This window comes from Trachemys scripta, chromosome 11 (genome assembly GCF_013100865.1).
Source record: "Trachemys scripta elegans isolate TJP31775 chromosome 11, CAS_Tse_1.0, whole genome shotgun sequence".
NCBI lineage: Eukaryota > Metazoa > Chordata > Testudines > Emydidae > Trachemys > Trachemys scripta.
Genome location: NC_048308.1, coordinates 57,924,706 through 57,949,210, shown reverse-complemented (window position 1 = coordinate 57,949,210; position 24,505 = coordinate 57,924,706). Strand labels below are relative to the sequence as shown.

The 24,505-nt window shown below is 39.0% G+C and overlaps 1 protein-coding gene across 11 annotated transcripts in view; it reads right to left on the bottom strand.

The window, feature by feature from the left end:
- The window catches only part of ABI2 (abl interactor 2), a 99,413-nt gene that overhangs the window by 74,299 nt on the left and 609 nt on the right, over positions 1 to 24,505 (bottom strand). The gene's annotated exons all lie outside the window — the stretch shown is intronic.

The window sequence follows — 24,505 nt, the reverse complement described above, 5'->3', positions numbered from 1 at the left end:
CTTTTTTGGAAGCGAAGCCAGAAAGGAAAGAAACGCAAGTCTGCTCTGAAAAGTTACTATGTAAAGTGGTATCTTCTTACTAAACAGATCTGCTCCCTGTGTGTTTTCAGAGTTATATCTGCTTATTTTTCCAACAGTATTGTTTTAGTTTTTTGCTCCTATTATCACTGCACAACAGACCATACTGTGAAAGCAAGCAGGATTCTAGTCTCGCTCACTCAGCAACAGAATTGCTAGCCAAGTTCCAAATGTCAGGTGAAGTCCCATATAACTCTTAATGGTGATCACACATAAAAGAGGACAGCTGGACTCTCAGAACAGCTTGAGTCTGTAGGACTGGCAGTTTGTTTAATATCTTTTCAATTATCAATTGAGCAAATTTGATATGGAGCCATCAACTCTCAAAGATAGAACCTCACAAGGCCTTGTTTACAGTGGCATTTTTCAGAGTAAAAGTGCACTTTAAAGGACTTAACTATAGAACCGTAAGAAAGTGTATAGCAGATAACTATCACAAATCTAAATGTAAAACACACTTGTTTTGATGTTAAAGCTAAAAGTTACTCACTTCTTACCAGTTGAAACAACTTTAGTCCATTTACTTCAACATTTGAAATCTGTGTTCCTATGTGATTAAAGTGTAGGAAATTCTGTTATACACAACCTGCAACTTATAATTTACCACTTCAGCATCAAGTCTTCTGTAGTTATTTTAATCAAGATACATATTTTATATATATTTGTTTTTTTAAGCATGACCTATTTTCACACAAATTGCGAAGCATCTTGCCCCAAAATGTGGAATGTGTTTTGGGGTTGTTGGGTTTTTTTGTGTGTGGGGTTTTTTAAAGCAATATAAAGAGTACAGATTGTGCTTATAGCACAAAACTGTATGAACTTGGATCTATTATATGTAATTGTACTTATTTTAACTAAATGAGGACTATGCACTGACCAGTTAACCACATACCTCATTTGAAACCAGAAGTATGCAATCAGACAGCAACAGAGACAAAAAAAGAAAGCAAATACAGTACAGTACTGTATTAAACAAACTACTAAAAAAAAAAAATAAAGGGAAAGCAGCATTTTTCAAAGCTGTATTAAGTCAATGTTCAGTTGTAAACCATAATGTCTGTTCAGAGTTACAAACATTTCAGAGTTATGAACGACCTCCATTGCTGACGTGTTCATAACTTGAGGTTCTACTGTAAGAATGCACAATTTACTTTGAGACACTGTTGACCCACAGCAAATATTTTTATGTTTTTGCTGACTGTAAAAGCCTTTGGCTTTCTCTGATAGGAATAAGTCAAACTAAACCCACTAGCCAAACCTATTTTCTCCAAAATCTCACCCTCAGTTTGAAAAAAACTAAGTTAATGTCTGATCATCTCTACTGTACATTGTAAAACTTGACTTTGAAATTTTCAAATGGCTTAGATATTGCAGCCAAAGAGAATAGCCAGAGGGTGCTAAAGATTGGCAGAGATTGGTGATAGTGCTGCCTGTCTCAGAGAAAAGCACTGCATCCCATCTGTTCCAAATACACAGAAATTCAATTACAAGTACAGTTTGTTTTCAGCAAGCCCTCTGCAAGGTGACCAGGTAATAAATGCACTAACCTATTCTATAATACAACTTGTAAACACATTTGGAAAAGGTAAATAGATATGGAATAAAAACTTACTCATGTTTTAGGCATTATTTATGCAACAATGAATGTCAGATCACAGAAGGAAGGCTGGAGAGTAAGTCTACAATTTTTCAAACCTGTCATCTTTTTTTAATAGTTCAACAAAAACTACAGGTTCAACAGAAAACATCCAGCAGTTCTGCAGCACATACACACTGGACTTGCTCATTCTTCTTAATCTAGCTATTCAAGAGGCACCATAGCAGCATTCTTTTTGTTTGTGCAAAATGGTAAGTAGTATTTGTCAAGTAATTTACTGATTCTGTAAAACCTGCCTATAAAAGATCTGAATTTTTTTTAAAAAAAGATTTAAATAGTTGGGAAAGAACAAAGCATTTTGGAAATTTAAGTAAACTGTATAAAGCCACATCAACCACAAACTTAAAAATCACCATTGGAGGGGGTGGGGAGAGAAATCTATAACGAAAGGGCATCAAATTAACTTGATCTGGTGTTTCTGATTAGAATAGATTTTTGTGAGTGGACATCTGTACTGGCAGGAGTTTGACTGAAGCTTTGCTTACTTACAGAAGAAGAAAATAGCTCATCCTAATGTGGTCATATGCTTCTAAATGAGATGGTAATTCTTTGCTGTGAGATATGTGTGCTCCACCCAAAGCATAAATTCAGCGTTGCACTCATGGCAAAAGAAAAAGCTGCATTTAAAAAGCAAATCACTGGCATAATGATGGCCAAAACAACCCAAAACTTATGCGTCTGACGAAGTGGGCATTCACCCACGAAAGCTTATGCTCCAATACATCTGTTAGTCTTAAAGGTGCCACAGGACCCTCTGTTGCTGTCTATGAATGGTTATTTTTACAGGTTTATCCATATCCGGACAGGAAATTATGTACAAAATAACTCCTCTGAATCAAAAGCTTAGAACCTTGAAAGACAGCAAGTCACTGCAAAGAGTGAGCTTGAATACTTGAGAATACTAGCTGTACTAAAGAATATTTTGGAAGCAATCCGTAAGCAGACTCGAACATTTTAGCCTGTCCTCTTGTTTACAGAAGATCCCATTTGTTTAATATTCAACATTTTCAATTTTTAACATTTTCTACATTTAACACAAAGAAAGTAAAAGATACAAAGGTTAGCTGAAGACAGAATATAACTTAACAAGGAAATTCTGCACTAAATTACAGATTTAAAGTACCTGACATGGCAAAGTCCCTACAAGAAAGACAGCAACAACGCCTTAGCCTCCTTGTAACCCTCCCAAACCACTGTAATCTGTAGCATCACTCTGGAGGGAGATCACAGTTTTTCTATGCCCTTGGCCTTTTACAGTCAGCTACCCTTCTAGAGGTTAGGGAACAAAGTTCCATCAGAGCACATTACCCAGACAAATAAGATAACCAATCCACTTTGATTTCAATAGAAAGTCAGTATTGTCAAATTTACAAAGAGACAACTATAAAAACAGAACAGCATGCAGCTAGAGAAATACAATGGGAAATACTGCTACACCAGCACAAGAAGTTAGTATGCTGAAAAATGTGTGATCCCTCCTTATGTGACAGATGTACAGATGAACAAGACAAGCTCTTTAAAGATGCTCCAGAAAGTGTCTCTTTGGTAGTCTCTTTGGATGTCATGTGGACATCCACCTTTACATCAGATTATTTCTTGAGTATCATAACCATACATTAAATCAAGGAATACCCAGTTCTAAATAGTTTCTGCTACACAAATTTTCTTCCTATTACAAGGATATTTCCAGAGAACATTTTTAACATATATTCTCCCCCAAAATCAACAAATATTCCTTATTTCCTGCTCTTTAGAATGTATAACACTGCAGTTCCAATAGACCCTTTCAGATATGTTCAGATGCTGATTTCTGCACAAAGTGTTGCTCTTCTACCCAAGTCTTGCATACATATCCATTAGCCACTCCTATCAACAAGGTTTTCATCAACACTTAGCAGCACTTCATTTCCATCCAAACGGAGGTACGTATTTCTCAAGATCTGTTTTTTTAAACTGAAGAACACCGTTTTTTAAAATCAATATTTATGCAGCTGGCAGAACTCATATTGGACAGGCTACACACCATCTGTCACAACCATCTTGAAAGAAGTTGAATAAAAATGTAATGCCATTTTATGCTATTTTCCCCCCTTCAGACAACCACAATTAGAGATGGCTATTACAACTGAAGCCATTTCAGAACTTTCACAAAGCAAAGCAAGTACATTTCAATCAATCCAAAAATTATATATAAACTAGCAGAACTTTTACTAATTACCCAAGTTTGGCTGAAGGTGGATTGTTTTACATAATCTCTAAAGAGAAAGAGATCATATAGAAACTGGAATTACTTTGAATAAAAGGAAAGCTCCTTCCTGAGATATAATTCCAAACTTGAACCTGGAATGTTTCAATAAAACCTTCATTTTATCCCAAACAGAATTATTAAACTACTTCCTATACAAACCAAATTTCATCCTATCTAATGAGTGATAATACCAGATAATTTTACATATGTTGGTAAGTCTCACAGTGCCAAGAGATAGAAGCCATAATACACATCCCTACTGAGAGATTTCAAATCATAACCACAGCCATGAAGCCAACTTATTGGTATAGAACTAACATGCTCAGAACCTTCCAGACAGATATATAGGTTGCCAACCCACCGGGATTGTCCTGGAGCCTCCAGGAATTAAAGATTAATCTTTAATTAAAGATTATGTCATGTGATGAAACCTCCAGGAATACATCCAACCAAAACTGGCAACCCTCGATACCTAGGATTTATTTGGCACATGGAAGAGGTGTGGAGGTATGGCAGACCAGGCTGGGGACTAGGTAGAAGAGTGCCAGATATATGTGGGCTATGTGGAAGAAGACCCAGCATGACAGGAAAAAGGAGGAAATTAAGGAGGTAGTTAAGACATGCTTTTGGAGGGAACAAACAGTTAGGTTGCTACACGAGGCTTCGTAGGCAACAATAAAAGAGTTTAATGACAGAGGCAATGAGAAACCAAGGAAGGAGATTTGAAAAGAGGCTGAACATAGCAAGCACAGTGGACAAAGTAGATGACATTTGTACAGTCACCAGAACACTCTTCTCCTAAGGTGGAAGATCCTCAGCACTTGGAGAAGTTTGTGTTAAAAAATAAATTAATTAAAAAAAAAAATGCTCACTTCCTTCACCTTCAAGATCCTCTACCCCAGGGGTAGGCAACCTGCGGCATGCATGTCAAAGGCGGCACGTGAGATGATTTTCAATGGCACCGGTCCAGGAGGCTCTGCATTTTAATTTAATTTTCAATGAAGCTTCTTAAACATTTTAAAAACCTTGTTTACTTTACATACAACAATCGTTTAGTTATATATTACAGACTTACAGAAAGAGACCTTCTAAAAACGTTAAATGTATTACTGGCACGCGAAACCTTAAATTAGAATGAATAAATGAAGACTCAGCACTCCACTTCTAAAGGTTGCTGATCCCTGCTCTACCCTATAATCTAACGACCATATTTCCAATTCACTATCACACCTGAATTGGCCAAGCAGATCAGCACAGAGCTCTTATTCCAGGGACTGTCTCTGCAACATTCCAAACCCCTTCTACAGTAGCAAAAAGCTAAATTCACGTCTCAAACATTGATCATTTCTCAAGTGCACGGTGTCACCGCTATCTGCTCAGTATTGGGACTATATTTTCAGAGAGTAATGTCTTGAGAGAAAAGCAAAATATGGTACCCCATTTCACAATATTTCAGTACAATACTCACAAAGTTATGTTTAATTAATAGAGGCAGACCATTTTATCTATCTAGGGAGTAAGATGTGCAAGGATTTGTGGCAACATATATCAAAAGCAAACAACTTTTCTAAATTATTTAAAGTTTATGCAAGTAGCATGATTGACCCGGACTCAAAAAACACAAATTTTTAACATTGTCATCATGTGCCATGACTGCTCCATAGAGGAGGATGGAATCACAACTGAAACTGATAAGATCAATGAATTTCAAAGTAAATGCCCACAGAAGACCCTCAGGGCTCACTAGAAAGACTTTCTTGCAATATCAGAAATTCTAAGTAGAGCAAATCAGTCTAAAGCAAATATGGTAAGATGACAGACATATTTAGGACACTCTTTAAGGATGCCACCAACACAAAGCTTAAATGGTCAAGTGATAATAGTGACATTACCTGGAAAAAAAGAGGGCAACCTAGATAAACACTATGCAGAACAACAGAGGAAGAAGCCCAATCCATCAACATGACACTCAGAAGCGTGAACAGACCAGCACAAAAGCAAAATAAACGGAGGAATCTGGTGGATGGCCTATGTGCCTGTAGGTCCGGAGGATAAAGAAAAGACATGGCAGAGCAAGGGGCAAAAATAGAAAATGACTGTAGCTAACCTGTAATTGTGAAGGAGAACCTGGGACTCCTCTTACAGCAGCTTTTGCTTGGTTACAAGACATGAAGCAGCCCCAAAGTTCATTAGAACATTTATCTTAATTATGACACATCACCAACATTCAGGTATATCTAACAGACACTCAAACTTAGCCTATGTACCCAATTTGTAACAGTATTCTTTTCTTGGAGCATGAGGGTGCAACAAACTAATGAATGAAAACTAAAAATAGCACAGCTAGGATTTAAGAAAAAGATAAAACATTTTTTATTCCATTGGAATTTACCAAGTCATATGTATAACATCAGATCGGTGACTGGAAACAAAGTGTGATCTACAGGTAATAAAATTCACATAATAGAAGGCTAGCAAGCCAATAAAAGCTAATTTGTCCTGTTAATTTGTTCATTTTAGGATCATAATTGCTAAGCAGAAATTAACAGCTGATCATATTCTGATAACTGGGAGAAGGGGGGAGACCTGTACAGGAGACTGATCAGTTAAATCTGGCATTACATTGTTCCTGTGGGCTACACATACTTCATCTGTAGGCAGTCTGAGTGCTCACATATCTTTCAGTTCCAGATTGCAGGTACACAACAAAGCATAAGTTCTCCCTTTGGCCTACTGCTGCAGCTTAAACTTGCCTGCCCTTTTGAAGGTCAGGGAGAACTCTTATGGTGGCAGACCCACAATTACCTGAAATAAGGTTCTGAAAGTGGAGCCAAAACGCCCTGTCTCTTGGCAACTGATGGCCTGGGCCCCTCTTCTGCAAAGGTGCCAACTGAAGGTGTTGGAGAACAAAGAGATCAGGTGGCCTCCTGGCCCCAGGAAAGAGACACAGGCCAGAGGAGGGGCTGGAGGGAGTTTCAGTTGGGAGCTGGCTGGAGAAATGGAGGTGGCCCAGACGGGGCTCTGGCCTCCCTGGCTCCAAGATGGACCTGACTGAGGGGTCCTGTTCTCTGTACCTACAAGCTCTGTTTTGGACTGTGTTCCTGTCATCTAAAAAACCTTCTGTTTTACTGTCTGGCTGAGAGTCATGTCTGACTGCGGAGTTGGGGTGCAGGGCCCTCTGGCTTCCCCAGGACCCCGCCTGTGCGGACTCGCTGTGGGAAGCACACGGTGTGAGAAGGGGCTGCTGAATGCTCCAAGGTCAGGCCCAGGAAGGTTGAAGCTGTGTAAGCTTCTTGCCCTGGAGACGGTGTGCTTACATGCTCCCCCAGAGTCCTGACTGGCTTCGTATGGAGTAGTTCCAGAGAATTGCCCGGTGACTTCGTGACACACAGTGTCTCTGCGTGGGGCTGGACAGTCTTTGAGGCGATAGTTGCCCCGATTCTCAAGGGCTGGACGATCTGGCGTAGGGCCACTTTCTGCGCTGGCCACTAAGGCACCATCTGTTAGCAGCTTTGCAGGGATTACTTCCTTGCTGCTCTGTTGGACACCAATGAATCATGCAGCTCATGCCAACCAAAGATGTTAACTCAGATCCCGGTGGAAAAGCCCAGGTCATTGGCTGAGGCTAGTAACTGCTCCCAGAACAAGGAGCAATGGTCTCAAGTTGCAGTGGGGGGAGGTCTAGGTTGGATATTAGGAAAAACTTTTTCACTAGGAGGGTGGTGAAGCACTGGAATGGGTTACCTAGGGAGGTGGTGGAATCTCCTTCCTTAGAGGTTTTTAAGGCCCGGCTTGACAAAGCCCTGGCTGGGATGATTTAGTTGGGAATTGGTCCTGCTTTGAGCAGGGGGTTGGACTAGATGACCTCCTGAGGTCCCTTCCAACCCTGATATTCTATGATTCTAAATCAATCTGTGGTAATTTTCTGCTAAGACAGCAGCTCTGCAACTGCCTGTTAGCAACCATGTGGAGGCAGAAGAACTTCTGAACAGAGGCTAGAATGGAATAAGCTTAAAATAGGACTGTAAAAGGTTAACCAGTAAGCAATAGTCTTATTGCTCCAGCCACACTGCGCGGACGGAACAGCACCACCTGGCTGAACCAGCCACAGCCCCACCGGTTTCGTCGGATCGGCCCCAGCCCTAGCCATGTCAGACAGTTAATCGGTTAGCCATTTAAATGACATTTTTAATCGTTTAAATGACATTTTTAATCATTTAAACAGTTAACTTTTTAAACAGTATTTACATCCCTAGCTTAAGAATGACTTAACCATGACTAGTCCCTTCATGCTTGCCTCCCATATCAGCCAAGCAGGATGGCAATCTACCGGCAAGGCTGGTTTGATATGCACTTGAAGGGTAGCTGACCACAAGGGACAAAGAGCACTCCTGCAATGTGATCTCCCTAAAATTAACCATATACACTCAAATATATGAAATACTTTTGCTAGACAACTGCTTGATTCTTTCAAGTTAATGAAGCTTCAAGGTTAAAAAGAATAAGGGTTAAAATGTGATCTCACTTGTTTTTTAAATGTTTTCTGGCTTATTTTAAGTCCAAAACTGCTTGGCCTAGAAACTCCATGTGAGTTTCAATCCATTAGTCTTGGCAAGGACTCATGCCTTTGACTATTTTTGAGGGAGCTGGAATGGACAGTTGTGGGCTCAAGCATTTCACTGTTGGAAGCATTTTCTAGGACATTGATGTCCCCAATGAGGCTCTCCCAAATGATGCATATCGCATATGGATGGTGTGAAGGGGGGTAGGAGGCAGGCAATCTTGCAAAAAGGGGGTTCCATGGCACGGCACAGCCCATCCACACAATCTCATGAGCAAGGAATGGGAGACAAAGTCACAAACAAAGAAAAAGCGATCTGATCTTAGGAACAGGAGATAGGGGACCATCTCCAGAAGTGATCTAACGGAATTATCTTACTCACATTTGCTATATATGACCACACTTAAACTAAAGTGTTTTTAGATTGCTACGAACTATTCATGACATCTTTAAAATTATACATGTTACCAAATAGAGGCTTTTAATTACTTCTTTTTAGCAAACCTGAATACATTCCTCAGAAGTATATGGAGTTCCAAATGTGAGTTTCACACATAAAGCTACTATTATCTGGTGTTATCTTAAGGGCAAGGCCAAAATTTCAACTGTTGACATAACTGAGACAGGGTGACAGGTATATTTCATTTATGTATTAAACATATAAGCACAAAACCAAAGCCATGTACTCCAAAGTTTCTTCACATGCAAGGCAAACTATGCAAATAAAGCGGAAAATATCTCTTTAAACAACATGAAGGCCTTTAAAAAGTATCCTTTTTTGCATGGATATATTTGAGAGATTTAACACAGGCTGCAATGGGCATACACTGCAGAGGGGATGAGCAAGGTACAGGTGGAGCAGAGTTAAGGTTGTTCAGGTGACCATAACTGTGCACTGCCCCGTCTAATGTTTGGAGTTTAGTATAACTAATTTTCATTTCCAGGCTGATATGTGTGTTTCAAAAAGCAAAAATCTTCCCCTAACCATACCATTCTTCCCTACTATCAGCCCCCCCCCCCCCTAAAATTATAGATATTTAGAATCCCAGCTCCAATGTGATGGGGGGGGGTTAATTTTGTATAGGATTATACTGCAGCTATCCTTAGTGTCTTTGGATAAAGGCTTTCTGAAAAAGGTACTGCATAAGCAAGACTGTCACTTATAATATCTTGTCAGTTTTAAAACGGCTTTTCAAAATAGCTACTGCCATCAGACCATATAATGAACCAATAACTGATGACATTTACTACTTGTTCTACTACCTCTTCTGTTCTCCCATATGGCGATTGCAAAAGGTTGGGAGCAGACACTGGTAGACATGTCCTTCCTGTTATCTCCTATTGATATCCAGGGACAGAATGAAAGATATACTCTAGTATACCTACTTTTATTTTTGGAAACAATGCAGACTTCTACTATCAGAATTGCTATCAACAAGAGAATGCCAGTACAACACAGAGATTTCCAAAAACAAGCTATAATCCACTAGTGAGTCACAGTCCCAAAGCATTACGTGATGTAAAGATAAGCCACTTGTATTACTATATAGTTATCAAAGGCAACTGAAATATTAAGCATGACCACTAAGGTAGTGAGGGACTATATGGGGAAAAACAAATGGATTTCAATTCGAAGACGCCATCTACAGGTAAGAATAAAGCTAAGTCATGTATGGGTCCATACTTCAAGACTAATTTCTCTTTTGGACATCAAGGATTAAGAGCACTACAAAAGTAGTGCATAGAGCCAGTGGTAGACACTTTTGCACCACTTTAATGGCACCTCTAGCTGACAGGAACTGAAGAAAGCAGTATCCAGTACTCAGATGGTCATGATGAACGTCTTAGAAGTGAGTAAGAGGAAAAATAGGACTTTCAAGAATGAGTTGGTAACACAATCTTAATATTTCTTCCACTGTCAGTGCTCACAGGCTAATAAATATAAAATTCAATAGTTAAAGTTACATTTTTGGTAGAGTGACTTGAAGTCACTGCTAAATTGGGACCTTTGAAGTTAAGTTTCAACCTTCAGCAAATATATCACCAAGCTATAAATTCCAGAAGCAATGAAAATACACAGAAAAATGAATAATTGCTGGTGGTTTTTTTGGTTATCTCAGAGACAAAACACAAACACTGGAAAGATGCAATGATCAAAATTAAGAAAAAATGTTTGAAACAAGTTTAATTCGTGTTCATTTGGCAAAAAGTTCATTTACCCTGAATTCTTTCATGGTTAAAGTGATTTCATTTGTCTTTGAATTGTCCTTACAGGTATTTTAAATCTATATTCAGCAAGTTCTACTACTGCATGAACAAAGGAACGTTCCTTTATACCATGGTCAATGAAACTTCTGCACAATGAATCTTTTTATTTGACAGGGACTTGTTTAAATGATAGCCCCATCTCTAAACAAAGCTGTTTAGGCTTACTGTCCCTGAAAAGTTATGGGATGTGAAGACTACAGATGCACTTGATCAAGGGACTTTTTTAAACTATGCATTCATTTCTCTATTCCTCATGCAATTCCCTCCCTCATTCCCACTGGTTCCTTAAGTCCAGAAGACTGATTGGCCGATGGAGGTTCCTGTGACTGTGGGGCCTGTTTCCGATCCTCTGTCCGTTCACGTATCCTGGCAGAGTTCCTCTGGGCGGCGTCCACTGGCTCCCTTGACACCTTTGAGGAGCAGTGGGCGCTGTCCGGGGTTCTTTGCTCGGTGTCCCCATCAGGTTCCCTTCTTTTGACCCTTTAATCGCACTCCTGTCCCTGTTTTTACATTAGTTGTCCTCCGTAATCATTTGGGTTTTAGGCCCTGTGGGTTCTCCCCTTAGGCGGGGGGGCGGGGGGATCCTTTAGCAATGGGCGGGCTTTGCCCGCCCACTTCCCGGAACCCAATAGGTACCCTAACCACCACCATCCCAAAAAACACATGCACACGTTTACTTTACTTACTGGCTTTTCTATGGTGTTCATACTGTAATATCAGACCATTTTACATATTGCTAACTAATAATGCTGGCAAGTATATGAATATGTATCATATTAACTATACATATTATCCATACCATATATATATACACACACACACACACACACACACACACACACACACACAGCAACAGTGATACAGCCTAAGCTGGCCTATACCATGATCCAGTTCACTGATGCTAAGTATCCTATAACTCCTAGCATTTGCTGAAGTAAGTATTTGCATTAAGCGGAGAGGAAACTTGCCAAAAATCAAGATACAGTCATTCTATGTCTTAGTACAAGCTAAGGAAGAACCTTCACAGACCAGTACCTGGAAGGCTAGCACCCAGAACAAAATAAGGAAGGAAAAGAACAACAAGTTAGGGAACTGGGTCAAACTGAGGGTTGGATTTTAGTGATGCATAAGGAGACGTATAACTTGTAAAATCATATAAATAATACCAGCTGAAATGTGTGATCTGGGAGAGCACACCTTTGCTGTAGGGTGACTGTACCATCACTGTACGGGACTGCTCTTCAGAGACTGATATTGTATAGAACCTTTTTCCTGTACCATATTAATATACCTGACATTGGTTATTTGGTTTCTTAAGTGTATTTCATAATGAACCAAAGTGTGATCAAGCAATTGACTGTACAATTTTTCAACAATATATTCTCAACACCCCTAATTAGGGAAGTTGAAACCTCATTTTACAGATGAGGAATCTTGGTTCAGAGGGATAATAACCAAGGTTACACAGGAGGCATGTAGCAAAGCCAGGAACAGGACACAGCTCTCCTGAGTTCCAATCCATAGAGCCCTGCAAATCCGCAGATATCCGTATCCAGGGACCATTTTTGGGGATCACAGAGCTCTGCCAACCCAAGCCTTAACCACAAGACTATTCTTCCTTTCACACATGCATCCATTTGGCTATCCCATGTTAGAACTAGCTTTAGCAGGACTACAGTAAAAACTGTTTGCACACAGTTAATGGCACTGCTTAAAGCCCAGTGGAGATGGATCCTTGGGGAAGTAAACTCACTTGTGTGTTACTGATTTCCTCATATTGTGAAACAGAAATGATACTTATCTTCCTTTGTAAGGCCATGAGATCTACAGATAAAAAGCATTTTACATATGAACTATATTAATTAAAACTGCATGGGAGTTTAGGTGGACAGAACATAACTGCTCAACGTGTGATTCGGGTTAGCATAGAAGCGTGCAATGTAGACAATGGCATCCTGGAGTGGTGTAGCTGTTTAACAGCAAAATTAGAAATAAGTTTGACAAATTTACAAAATACATATACAAAACAGAAAACCCCTTTGCAGAGATTCAGAGCAATCCTTGCACTTCAGGGTCTCAAATTCAACATTCTTCCTCTTTAAATTGTATCTCACTCCAACTCCCACAGAACCCTTGGGGTTGTCTGGCCTTTCATAGCTACCCCTCCATTAGTGTTTACTACTTGTATTATGGTAGTGCTTATAGCCCCTAACTGGTATCAGAGCCTCATTGTGCCAACCACTGTACAAATACACGGTAAGACAGTCCCTGTCCCAAAGAGTACACAATCTAAATAGACAGGACAGACAAAGGAAGTGTTATCCCCATTTTACAGGTGGAGAACCAAAGCCCAGAGAGAGAGTAAGTGACTTACCCAAAATCAGAAAGGAAGTCTGGGGTAGAGCCAGGAATTGATGCCAAAATCTCGAGTTCCCATTCCAGTACTTAACCACAAGACCAACCTTTCTCCTCACCAAATGAAATGATGTATATCAGCCTCAAAGGATGCTCCACTTGTGGAAAACTGCTGATTCAATATAGCTTTTATTATAACACATATGACACAATGCTGTCTTAAAGGTGACATCCAAAAGAAAAAATGTGCTCATTTTTGGTTCTTTATGGTTTATGAAAGAGACAAAGGACTTTTTCCTCCAAAAGAGCTTTCTGCCCTTTTTTTTTTTTTTTTTTTTAAACTTTAGAAATTGAGATCTTGCTTTGTTATTCCTAGAAGTTGCTATGTCAACGGCAGAACTTGGCCAACATTACGTATTCAGAATGTGAAAGCTGAGCAACTGCCATGTGAAAGGATTAAGTTAGACTTGTCAAAACTGTTTTTATTAGCACCTATTTCAGTCAAACAACTGACAAACAGCTAGGAAGAAAGATCTTTGTTAAAGATGTAACATCATGACCTTTCAAAGAAGGGCAGAGAAAGCTCTCACTCCTGTTCTCTGATCCTCTAAGGCAGGCTAAAATCAAAAACAGTGAAGACAAAACCTCATACTGCTTATATTTTTAAGGTCAATCCCAAGCAAAAAAACCCACACATCTGCAAAAATAAAATGCAAGTCTTCTTTGATCATAAAACAGAAAAAAGTGACACAACCCAATTTTTCTATCCCCTTTTCAACTCACCTTTAAATCCATTCCTAGCTCAGTGAAGTATGGGCCTTCAAAATAGTATTCTTCACTTTCTGTCCTAAATGTTGTACACTGTTACATTTGCGTTCCAGCTTACCATTAACTGCACATCATTTGCTACAGTGAGGTGATTTATAAGACTATAGATCCAAAGTAGTATATACCATTTGTAAACTGTCTTTGAATGAGTAGCATTAATATATTACAAAGGCTTGTAACAGGCTGGTTCACTGACAATTTACACATTTATATTGAGCTCGAATCTTGACATTGAGTACACAACCTTGAACCCCCCCCAAATACATGAGGGGATATCCAAAATTTGACTTTTTCCAACGTTGCCAAAAGGTCAATGTTCTCATTGGCTTTTAATAGTTCCAAATGCTCTTTTGAGCCTGATCCATGATATTTGGTGCATATCAATTAAGGACTGCACAATGCTGAAAAAGTTCCAAATTTAGTATTTCTAACAGCTCACAAGATGATCATTAACTGTTTACAAAAGTTATGTTCATGTATTCCATTAAGTATCCTGCTGGGCATGCTCTTGAGTACTGTTCTCTTCCATTTGGAGAAAGATAGATCAACTGAAGTAACCAGTTTTATGTAATGGACTCAGCCAAAAAAAAAAAATTGTTGAAGGCAAATTATTAGATTGCAAGCAAAGATGTTGACAATAGATCCACCAGAAAGGCGAAATATTGTCAACAAGTGTAATATCGAAGATCCTGACTCTACAGATTATTCTCCCCATTCTAGGATTCCAGTTCATAGACTTATGTATGGAAATGAACTCAGACAGTGGCACTCACACTGCCTTGGTCCTGGCCATCGGTCCGGGGGGCTCTGCATTTTAATTTTAAATTAAGCTTCTTAAACATTTAAAAAACCTTATTTACTTTACATACAACAATAGTTTAGTTATATATTATAGCTATATAGAAAGAGACCTTCTAAAAACATTAAAATGTATTACTGGCACGCGAAACCTTAAATTAGAGTGAATAAATGAAGACTCGGCACACCACTTCTGAAAGGCTGCCGACCCCTGGTCTAAGTGCTTGTGTGGGTACTTCCTGAAATAGGTCAAAATTACTTTCCATGATATTCTGAGGATCACCAATGTCCTAGCTAGCAAGGCTAAGCACACATTGATCCTTTATACAATGCTACATCATTTGCTCCAGGATCCTGCACATTCAACAGCTGGCCAGTTCTGGAGAGGGAACCACGCTGTGGAATCAAGATGCCCAAGGAAGGATATTACCCCTCTTTAGAATTAACCCACTAAATGTTGGATAGAGAAAATGCTGAAGAATGCCTCCGTAGATACAACACACCACATCGCTGTATATTGGTTTATATAACAGCACTGTAATATTTTCAGTATTTTCTATTCCATTCCTTTTACATCATACATTATTTATTTTTTAAACTCACTAGTACTTAAAGCTTATCTTAATTGGACTTTACCTTGAGTTAATTGGTCACCAATTCTCTTGAGATACTTAACACATTTGTAAAGGCTAGTGTGGACACACCCCACAAGTTTCATCAAATTTATAAACATTTGTTCATTTATCCCAGGTTGATGCCTATATTCTGGAACAAACAGCTCCTGCCTTCTTGCGCATTCAAACATTGAGCCCCATTTCCTATGTCTCAAACTGTATCAAACAACTTCCTGCTGGGAAAGATCAATAAAACAGAAGCTTTACAGTGAGATTAACACCACTCACAGTTCCAGTACTAATAAAAGAGTGGCAAATACTTCTGAACTATGTTGAAAATTCATTACAGTATTCTTATTCAGTAAACATTTAACTATGATAAGAAAATTTTAGGGATGTTAGAATTACGAATAAAACAAACCAAGACAAATTTGGGGGAGGGATAGCTCAGTGGTTTGAGCATTGGCCTGCTGAACCCAGGGTTGTGAGTTCAATCCTTGAGGGGGCCACTTGGGGATCTGGGGCAAAATCAGTACTTGGTCCTGCTAGTGAAGGCAGGGGGCTGGACTCGATGACCTGTCAAGGTCCCTTCCAGTTCTAGGAGATGGGATATCTCCATTAATTATTTTTATTATTATTTATTATTAAATTAATTCAACCTACTCGACCTCATTTTAGACCATTTATTAAAGTAGCAGCTTTGCACATACTGTCAAAGGAACATATTCTGCTTTTTTAAAAACAACAACAGCAGACCTTCATTTAGGCTTAATACTAATCCATCGCTAAAAGATGCCAGAACAAAACACTATTATCTATTATTAACAGACTAAGAAAATTCCACTAAAATTTGGGTAGTTACAGGATACAGAAGCTGTAGCAAAACTGATGCCTTTTTTCTGTGAAATGCAGCACATGATATAGATCCTGCCTACTACACTTCTAAAATATATGTCCCCCAGCCTTCTTGGGTCCTCCACTCCCAGGAATAACTGCAGTGCTGCACATTTTCCAAAGGTGCAAAAGCAGGAAATTCACATGATTCTTGACAGTTTCACTACTGCCCACAAGGTTCTGAACTGAAACAATTAAACTCATCAGAGTTAATTTCATTCTACTGTTGCCTGGCACAGCTAAGAAGCAATGGAGCCTTTCATTTGCAGATTTTGTGAAGTCCTGGATTGGTTAACAACCACTTCACATTTGAAAGACTAACTTTATTAACCAGAAGGGTTAAAAACTTTTTTTTGTTTAAATGAACACTTAATCTACAAAAAAGACAATCACTTAGGCCCTCACTCTTCCGGGGAAACTTCGTCCTCAACACTCGAAAGTAAGTAGTGAAATTTTCACATCCTCCTAACATAAGCCACCATATAAAAAATGGTTTACACTTCATATTCAGTCACATCATTCTGGGGTTTGGGGAGAGTTGTTATGGAAAGTCTAACAGCAAGGTTTCCTTCCGTGTTCGAAACTTAAGGGTGGTGTCTCCCATGTAATTTTAATCCTCACGCAGCTCCTTCCCTGAGAACCTAGTCAACTTCTATTTAAACTGTCCAAGAACCTAAAATTAAAGTTGCGCAAAACCCCCATTCATTCTGACTGAAACATGCATGAGATCCATTTTCACCTGCATAACAATTTATTCAGTTCCAGGAAAAAATAGTGTCCAAATTGGCTAATCAGAGCCCTGAAAATTGAAAAAAAAAATTACCTAAATACATTATGTTGCCCATTACATATCCCATCTAACAGAGCATTATCTTGCTTTATAAGTTATGAAAAGTGCATTAACAAAGGTTATTGTTCAAGTGAATGGATAAGCAACAAAATTTAGAGGTTTTTCATTGGTAAGGAAGATGTTTATTGGTAAGCAAAATGCTTTCAGTTACACACAAGTAAACAAAGAATGGCTTAAAACGTCTTCTTCACAAATTCTACTAAAACTGGGCCAGCACATGCATTCAGACTGCAGTTAAAATCTGTCATAAAAACACACCAGCTAGAGAAGTTCTTCTTTCTCCTCCAGTTATGGTTCAATTTAACTTAATGGAGATCTGAGGTTTTTTACTTAGCTGAATCTCCTTGGTGAAGGCTTTGGGGGTTTTTTAGATATTCACCACAATGGTGTACCACTTCCTGCACTGAAATCTAAAGCACTAAAGCCACAAAGATTAATGATCGCAAATATAGTAGATATACAGCAGAAGATAGTTACCAAAATGCCACTCTCAACAAACATACTCAACGATACAAGAATAGACGTGCCTCTTTTCCAGCAGTAACTATATAGTATTCATAAATTCTGTTTTTCCATCAGTACACAGGGTAGTAATACTGATAACTCCCATTAACACAGATAACAAATGGCTCATGCTATTTCTGCACACACTTACAGAAGAATCAATCCTACTATTTTACAAACCATGGTTTTTAACTCAGTGAACCTATTAAATGTTTTGAATAACTCTTTGTAAAATGTAGCACAGTTATACAAAGGAAAGTACAGTGGTTGAGTGATAAACGCATGGCCTAGTTTACCAGTTATATGGCTCATGGGGGGGGGGGGGGGGGGGGGGGGGGGGACGGAGAGGCAAACTGGGCTGATAGAGATTATCACAATACCAATTCAACCAACACACTAATGATCTCTCCATAAACCTGGAACACAAGATAAATACACAGTAACAGCAGACCACAACTCGGATGTGCTTGCGATGAATGAATACACACCATTGAATATTATTCTAGGTATTAAAAAAAAAAAATGTAGAGTCATTTTTTAAGAAAAAAATCAATTGAAAACATGTACACATAGTGCTGGGTAAAATAATACTCCTTTTTAGATATTTACAGTATATTTAAAATATGTAAAAAAAAAATTAAAGTGCTGATTCTAAATCTGAAATACCTGTATCAGTCTGATTTTTCTCCTAGCTACCTGAGCCTCATAACTCGTGCCATTCCACAGGAAGGAGATATTTTGGTTATCCCGTTACCTAGACATGGAGGCTAAAACCCCTCACATTTAATTAACAGGATCTGCCAAAACCATTAGCCTCCTAATGGACTGACAGCCTGGACAGTTTAGGCACCTAGGAGGAAAAGACACGTTATAGTAAATACAAAACTTGAAAATACAATTACTACTATTGTTATCTTGACTCCATAGCAAAATATTCCATGTTTCTGTTATCCCCCTCTATAAAATACTTCTAGCTTGGGAAGACAGTTTTTAATAGCACTTGTAAGATTTTCACTGAATTTGCAGGGGGAAACTCAAGGGGAGAGCGCAAAAAGGAAGACACTTGGGCTTGGTCTACACTTAAAACATAGACTAACCTAGCTATGTCACTCAGGGGTGTGAAAAATTCAAACTGGCACACTACAGTTTAAGACAACTTAATTCCCAGTGTAGACGCAGCTAAATCAATGGGAAAATTCTTCCATCGATCTAGCTACCACTGCTCAGGGAGGTGGGAAGCTGTAGCACCCATAGCGTGGACTTGGCCTAAGAAAAATTATCAGAATTTCCCACTCTCCAGCAGATAACTTTGAGCCTAAAGAGAGACATGTCAAACAAATTCTTGCTTTATTTCGACGGAATAGTGGCTACATACAACTTTATTAACAAATTATGTTCAGTTTATATAGCTATTATACTGTTTGGTATTCAACAATATTCAAAAAAATAATTAGATACCGTAAATGGAGAGAGTACTCGGACCTTCCCTTAGGCAGTTATTTAAATTACATGATTTTTGTGGAATGCTACGGTAGTCTGGATGGTAAAAACTGCACGTGCCTTGGGGAAACAACAGGCTGAAAGTCTAACAAGTCTGAAAGTTTTATGTACTGATACGTCCACAGATCCATCAGATTTGCTTTGCCAGTTCTCTAATTTTGTTAAGCAGCTTTAATTTATCAGCATCTTTCTGCACTCCTCAACTATTCCAGCCTTAAACTCATCAATGATACTTTTATATTTGCAGAACAAGCCTTCCATGCATACTTGTAAGATCCAAGTATAACGACTAATTCACTAGGAGCTAGCTTAAAAAGAAAACAAAATTTAAAGGAACAGTCAGGTAAAAAATATTTTTTTAAACAAATTTACTGCATGCATCACTTGAATATTAAAACAATGGAAGTTTAATAAACCTGTTTACTTTACATTATTTGTGCTGTTTGTTTACTTTGTGCAATTCTGTTAGATTGGACATTGAAAATAGAATGATCTGGCTATAGTCAGTTTCTCATGTACTAACACAAGCTACAATATGGTATAGTGATGGGTAAGGTTAGAAGAAGAATCTGAACAGAATGTTTGGGTTGCAAACACTGCAGTAGAGTATTTGTTTGTTGAACATTATTTATACAGTAAAATCCCTTGTTTATGTTCCATGATGAGGTAGGGTTGCTAAGAACAAATGGGAAGGCAACTGAAATAGGCTTGAAAATTCCACCCAGGAGCAGGAAACTTTCCCTTCTCAATACAAGAGCCTAGAAGGCTATTAATTATTGCTGCACCTTTTTCTTTTCTTTTTAATGAAAGCTAAGTTTATACCCCTTACAGTTGTGGAAAAATCTTCCAAATATAAAGAAATGCAGTACTGTCTTGTAGAGTCTCTAGACAGCTCCTATGTTTCAACAGTGATTCAGTTTGGGCAAGAAACAGCAGAGTGAAGTTAACGACTCTGGTCAGTTTCGATGGTGCTACTCAGATCCCTATGGGCAGTGGTAAAACTGTCAAGAATCATGTTGATTTCACAGTCCTACTGCTTAGGGAAGCTACCTGCACCAGCAGAGAGTAGGCACTGAAGTTATTTACAAGGGCTTCGAAAAGTAGTGGCTCTAGAGGAAAGAAAGTAGTAGAGACCTACTGACCATTCCTCTCCTCACAACAGCCAGGAGACTGGAGAAGCTAGGACAATACTGGAAACCCACACCTCTCACAGCCACCTGGAGGCTCTGAAGGGGGGTTGGAGGAGGGAGGGAGCTCATTCTTCCTTTCCAGCAACTAGAGAGGAGTGGAGCATCACATTTGTCAAAGGCTAAGAATGACAGTGACTTCCAGAAGGGTCCAGGGACAGCAGCTGGTAGAAATCCCAGCACCTATCCCAGAAACTGGATGTGGCATGCTGGCTTTTCACTTGACCACAGACCTCAATGGCGGACGCTCTCCACTCTAATTTTTTATATCTGCTTGTGACAAGTAGGTTTAGTCCTCTAGCCAGCATGTATCTGGTAATTTTTCCAACTCACTTTCAAAGCGTGCCAAAAGATTTGAGAGTTCATGAGTTTTGGAAGCTAGATGCACTGCATGAAATGAGAGGCTTTTTAAGAGAAGCAGTGATTACTGGTTAAACCAAAAAAGGTCTGAACAGAGTATAATAGTTGATTATTCTCACAGAGACCTGTAGTATAACCTCCAAAAAATGGATAAGCCAAGATAATGTTAGGATTTACTTTAGTACATTAGTAATACAAATAAGTGTGATTAGAAAAAATGTGCAATCACATCATGTGCAACATTTCTTGGAACAGCAAAGAAAACTCTAGAACACCAAAATTATACAATCGTGGTTTATTGACCAGTCTGAGCATTCTTTGCTTTTTATAAGAGACCCATACAAAAGCACTGTATTATGCAAATAGTTTTTGTGAAAATGGAGACCCTGAATAGTTAATTAAATTCTTGATCATGAATTAGCTACTCTTCTACAAAGTTAACTTTATAACATGGTACAGACTGAGCACTGAACTGGGTATAATCTGCAGAGCATGAGACGATCAGGCTATGAATAACCAGCATCAGATTCCTGCCTCTGATTAGCAAACCCTAACAGCTCTGATAAAGAGTCTTCTGAACAAAGTTGTTTGAAAAATGCATGTACATGCTGTATTAGATCTTTTTCGAAAGAAAACGCAGAGATCATTACTATGTGCTTCCCTCAACTTATTTTTATTTTAGGAATAAGTCTTGTCTGTTGAATAATGTTTATTTTTATTCCATTTCTGTATAAGACTGCATATTTTGATAGCTATGTTTATGAATTTAATTTTAGAAACTCATTTATTGCTCTGGGTAATCTTATGCCTATTTTTGCTTTAAGTCGGATATTAAGAAAAAAAGTCTGAATTATTTGAGTGTGGTCTGGAAATTTCATTTTTCCATAGCATGTATCAATTTATTTTCCTGTTCAGCAGAGTTAATGGCTGCTGAAAAGCATGTCACCATATTAGTTGATTGGCTGATGTACTAAAGAGTGACTCAGTGGGAGAATTTAAAAAGAGCAAACATTTTTCTAGAGCTATAAATGAAGAACGCTGTTTTCTGCCAAAACACTGGTCTTTCACATTTTTTCTCCTCTTATTTTTGCAATGAATTTAAATTACTTACTATACGTTTGATGTTTTATCTGATCATTTGCTATCACAAGAGTTTAGGGTGTTGTACTAGCACATGCAAGGAAAGGCTGGTTACCTATTTGTTGAACACTAACCATAAGAAAGGTTTACCTGTTTTTGTTTTTAAATGGTGCTGAAGTAACTCTGACCCTTCATAAAACATATCAAGTATGACTGATTAGCCAGATTTCTATATTTGAAATTTAAGACCGCCAAAGTTGTACAATCTGAATACCTAGTTTCGTAAGAAACCTATCAAAATACAGCAATTGCTCCAGCTACCAATTCCCATGCAGAGATCTCGATGATACCTGAAGATATTTGAAGCATCTTTCAAGTTGCTAAGAAAATCAAAGTATGTTAACAGTATACTTCAAATTCTCTATTAAGTGATACTAGCAAATTAATCTTGTCAGACTTCTCACAGTGATCTACACATCCGCCCATTTTTACAACAATTTCTATACTTTGGAATAAAACCACAGACCCTACAAATCACCAACTGGTACACAAAACTGCTGACAAACTGATGACAAAGAGGTCAATATGGGCATATCACTTTCATGTTCCAATCACTGTACTCGCTACCCATCCAATATTAGATCACATTCAAATCTTAGACTTATCTTAGGGCTAGGCCCAAGCTATCGCAAAGGTCTCCATAACAAAGACCTCCTGAAACTGCAGCAGTCAAACACACAAGGAAATTCTAGAACAGTGGTTCTCAACCAGAGGTATGCAAGAGGTCTTCCAGGGAGTACTTCAATTCATTTAGACATTTGTCTAGTTTTACAACAGGCTACATAATAAGCACTAGCAAAGTCAGTACAAACTAAAATTTCATACAATGACTTGTTTATACTGCTCTATATACTATACACTGACATGTAAGTACAATATTTTATAATTATATTGTAAAAATGAGAAAGTAAGCAATTTTTCAGTAACAATATGCGGTGTGACTCTTATTTTTGTAAGCAAGTAGTTTCTAAGTGGGGTAAACTTGGAGTACGCAAGACAAATCAGACTCCTGAAAGGAGTACAGTAATCTGGAAAGGTTGAGAGCCACTGTTCTAGAAGACCATGGCAGAACAAGTAGAAGCTGAAGACAGGGCATAATTCTCCACCATAGCTAAGAATGACCACATCTTGGAGGCATAATTCTCCACCATAGCTAAGAATGACCACAACCCTGACCACCTTCTGCACAAACTGCAGGACTTAACATTTTGTGAGAACAGTGCCAGATAAACTCTCAAAAAAATGGATACACCTTGCACGGGAAAACAATACAAAGTAAATACTGAAATCATTGAGATCTTTTGATATGCACAACAAGGTCCTGGTCCATGATGAGGGCTCCTAGGTGCTATATGGTAATACAAATAATAAAATGGACACAATTATTTTGTATCTATGGGGACAACAGATATTCAAGAAGGGCATACACAGAGGACAATAACTGAATTGCATCTCCCCACTTCCTCTGCCTTTGAGGCTCTCCCCACCCACCCAAAAGACAGTCAGCTTCAGAATATAGATTTTAAAAAGTGACATGTGTATTTAAACATTCATATTATCAAAGTACGGTCATGATTAAATAATTTGAAAAAAGGGGAAATGGTAATGATATATAACATGCTGTTAAATACTGTTCATTTTGTAACAAGGTACGTATTTAGCTGTGTCATCACACTAATTGAAATGTTTTATTGTAAATGACTTAAAATATCAATAAATAAAATCTTTTTCCTAATAAAAGGTTGGTCATTCTATGATGTGGATGCTGTGAATTAAACAGTGTAATCTCCTCTATAGTGACATTATTTTAACTATCCTTTTCCCACTGGTTATATCATACAGTAATCCTACCAACATCTCAAAGTGGCCACAGCTATTATCATCCTTATGTGCCATTCTGAAAGAAGCACACAAAAACGGCTTCCATATGGGGGAGACAGAGAATATGAAACTGGGGTCCCAGGCACTTCTTTTAATGATTGTAAAGTACTATGGTGATGAGAGTTCTGTAAAATTCTCCACAGATACCAGGCTGTTGATTCCACCTTCCCCCCTCATCACTGGATACATCTCTATTTTGCGGATACTCCTCGCCCCACAACAGTGATCTCATTCTGATAGCCGCCTGCCATGCTCCACTACTGTCAGTAACTAGTCTCCTTTCTCCACACATACTCGGCCCACGTTACTCCCCACCAATATCTACAGCCAGCCCCGTCACCCCATCTTCCTGCCTCTGTGACTGCTGCCAACCTAACTGACCACCGATCTCTCGCTTCTTTCTTCCTCCATGATTCTGACGGAAAGTGGTTGCAGCTGATCTAAGATCCCAGCAAGGCTGCGCCCTGTCATACCGCTCCTGCTTCATCTCTCCCGTCCCCCCTCTATATCACCGCTACACCCCTGACCAGCTCTGCTCCCCCAGCGCCCGCCACTAGCCAGCTGCCTCCCCAGTTAGCCACATCAGCTCGGATGGGAAAAAAATCACCCCCAGCGCGCGGGCAGGTTGCACCCAGCGTTACCGTGCCTGGTCCCGTAGGGGTCTATCTACACGCGAAGTGTGGGTACTTCGCAATATACCGGCTAGATGTCAAACCCCTCCAGCTCTCCCGCCGCCTGCCTCCCTCCCCGCTGTAACCGGCCCAGGCTGGGCACCAGGGAGA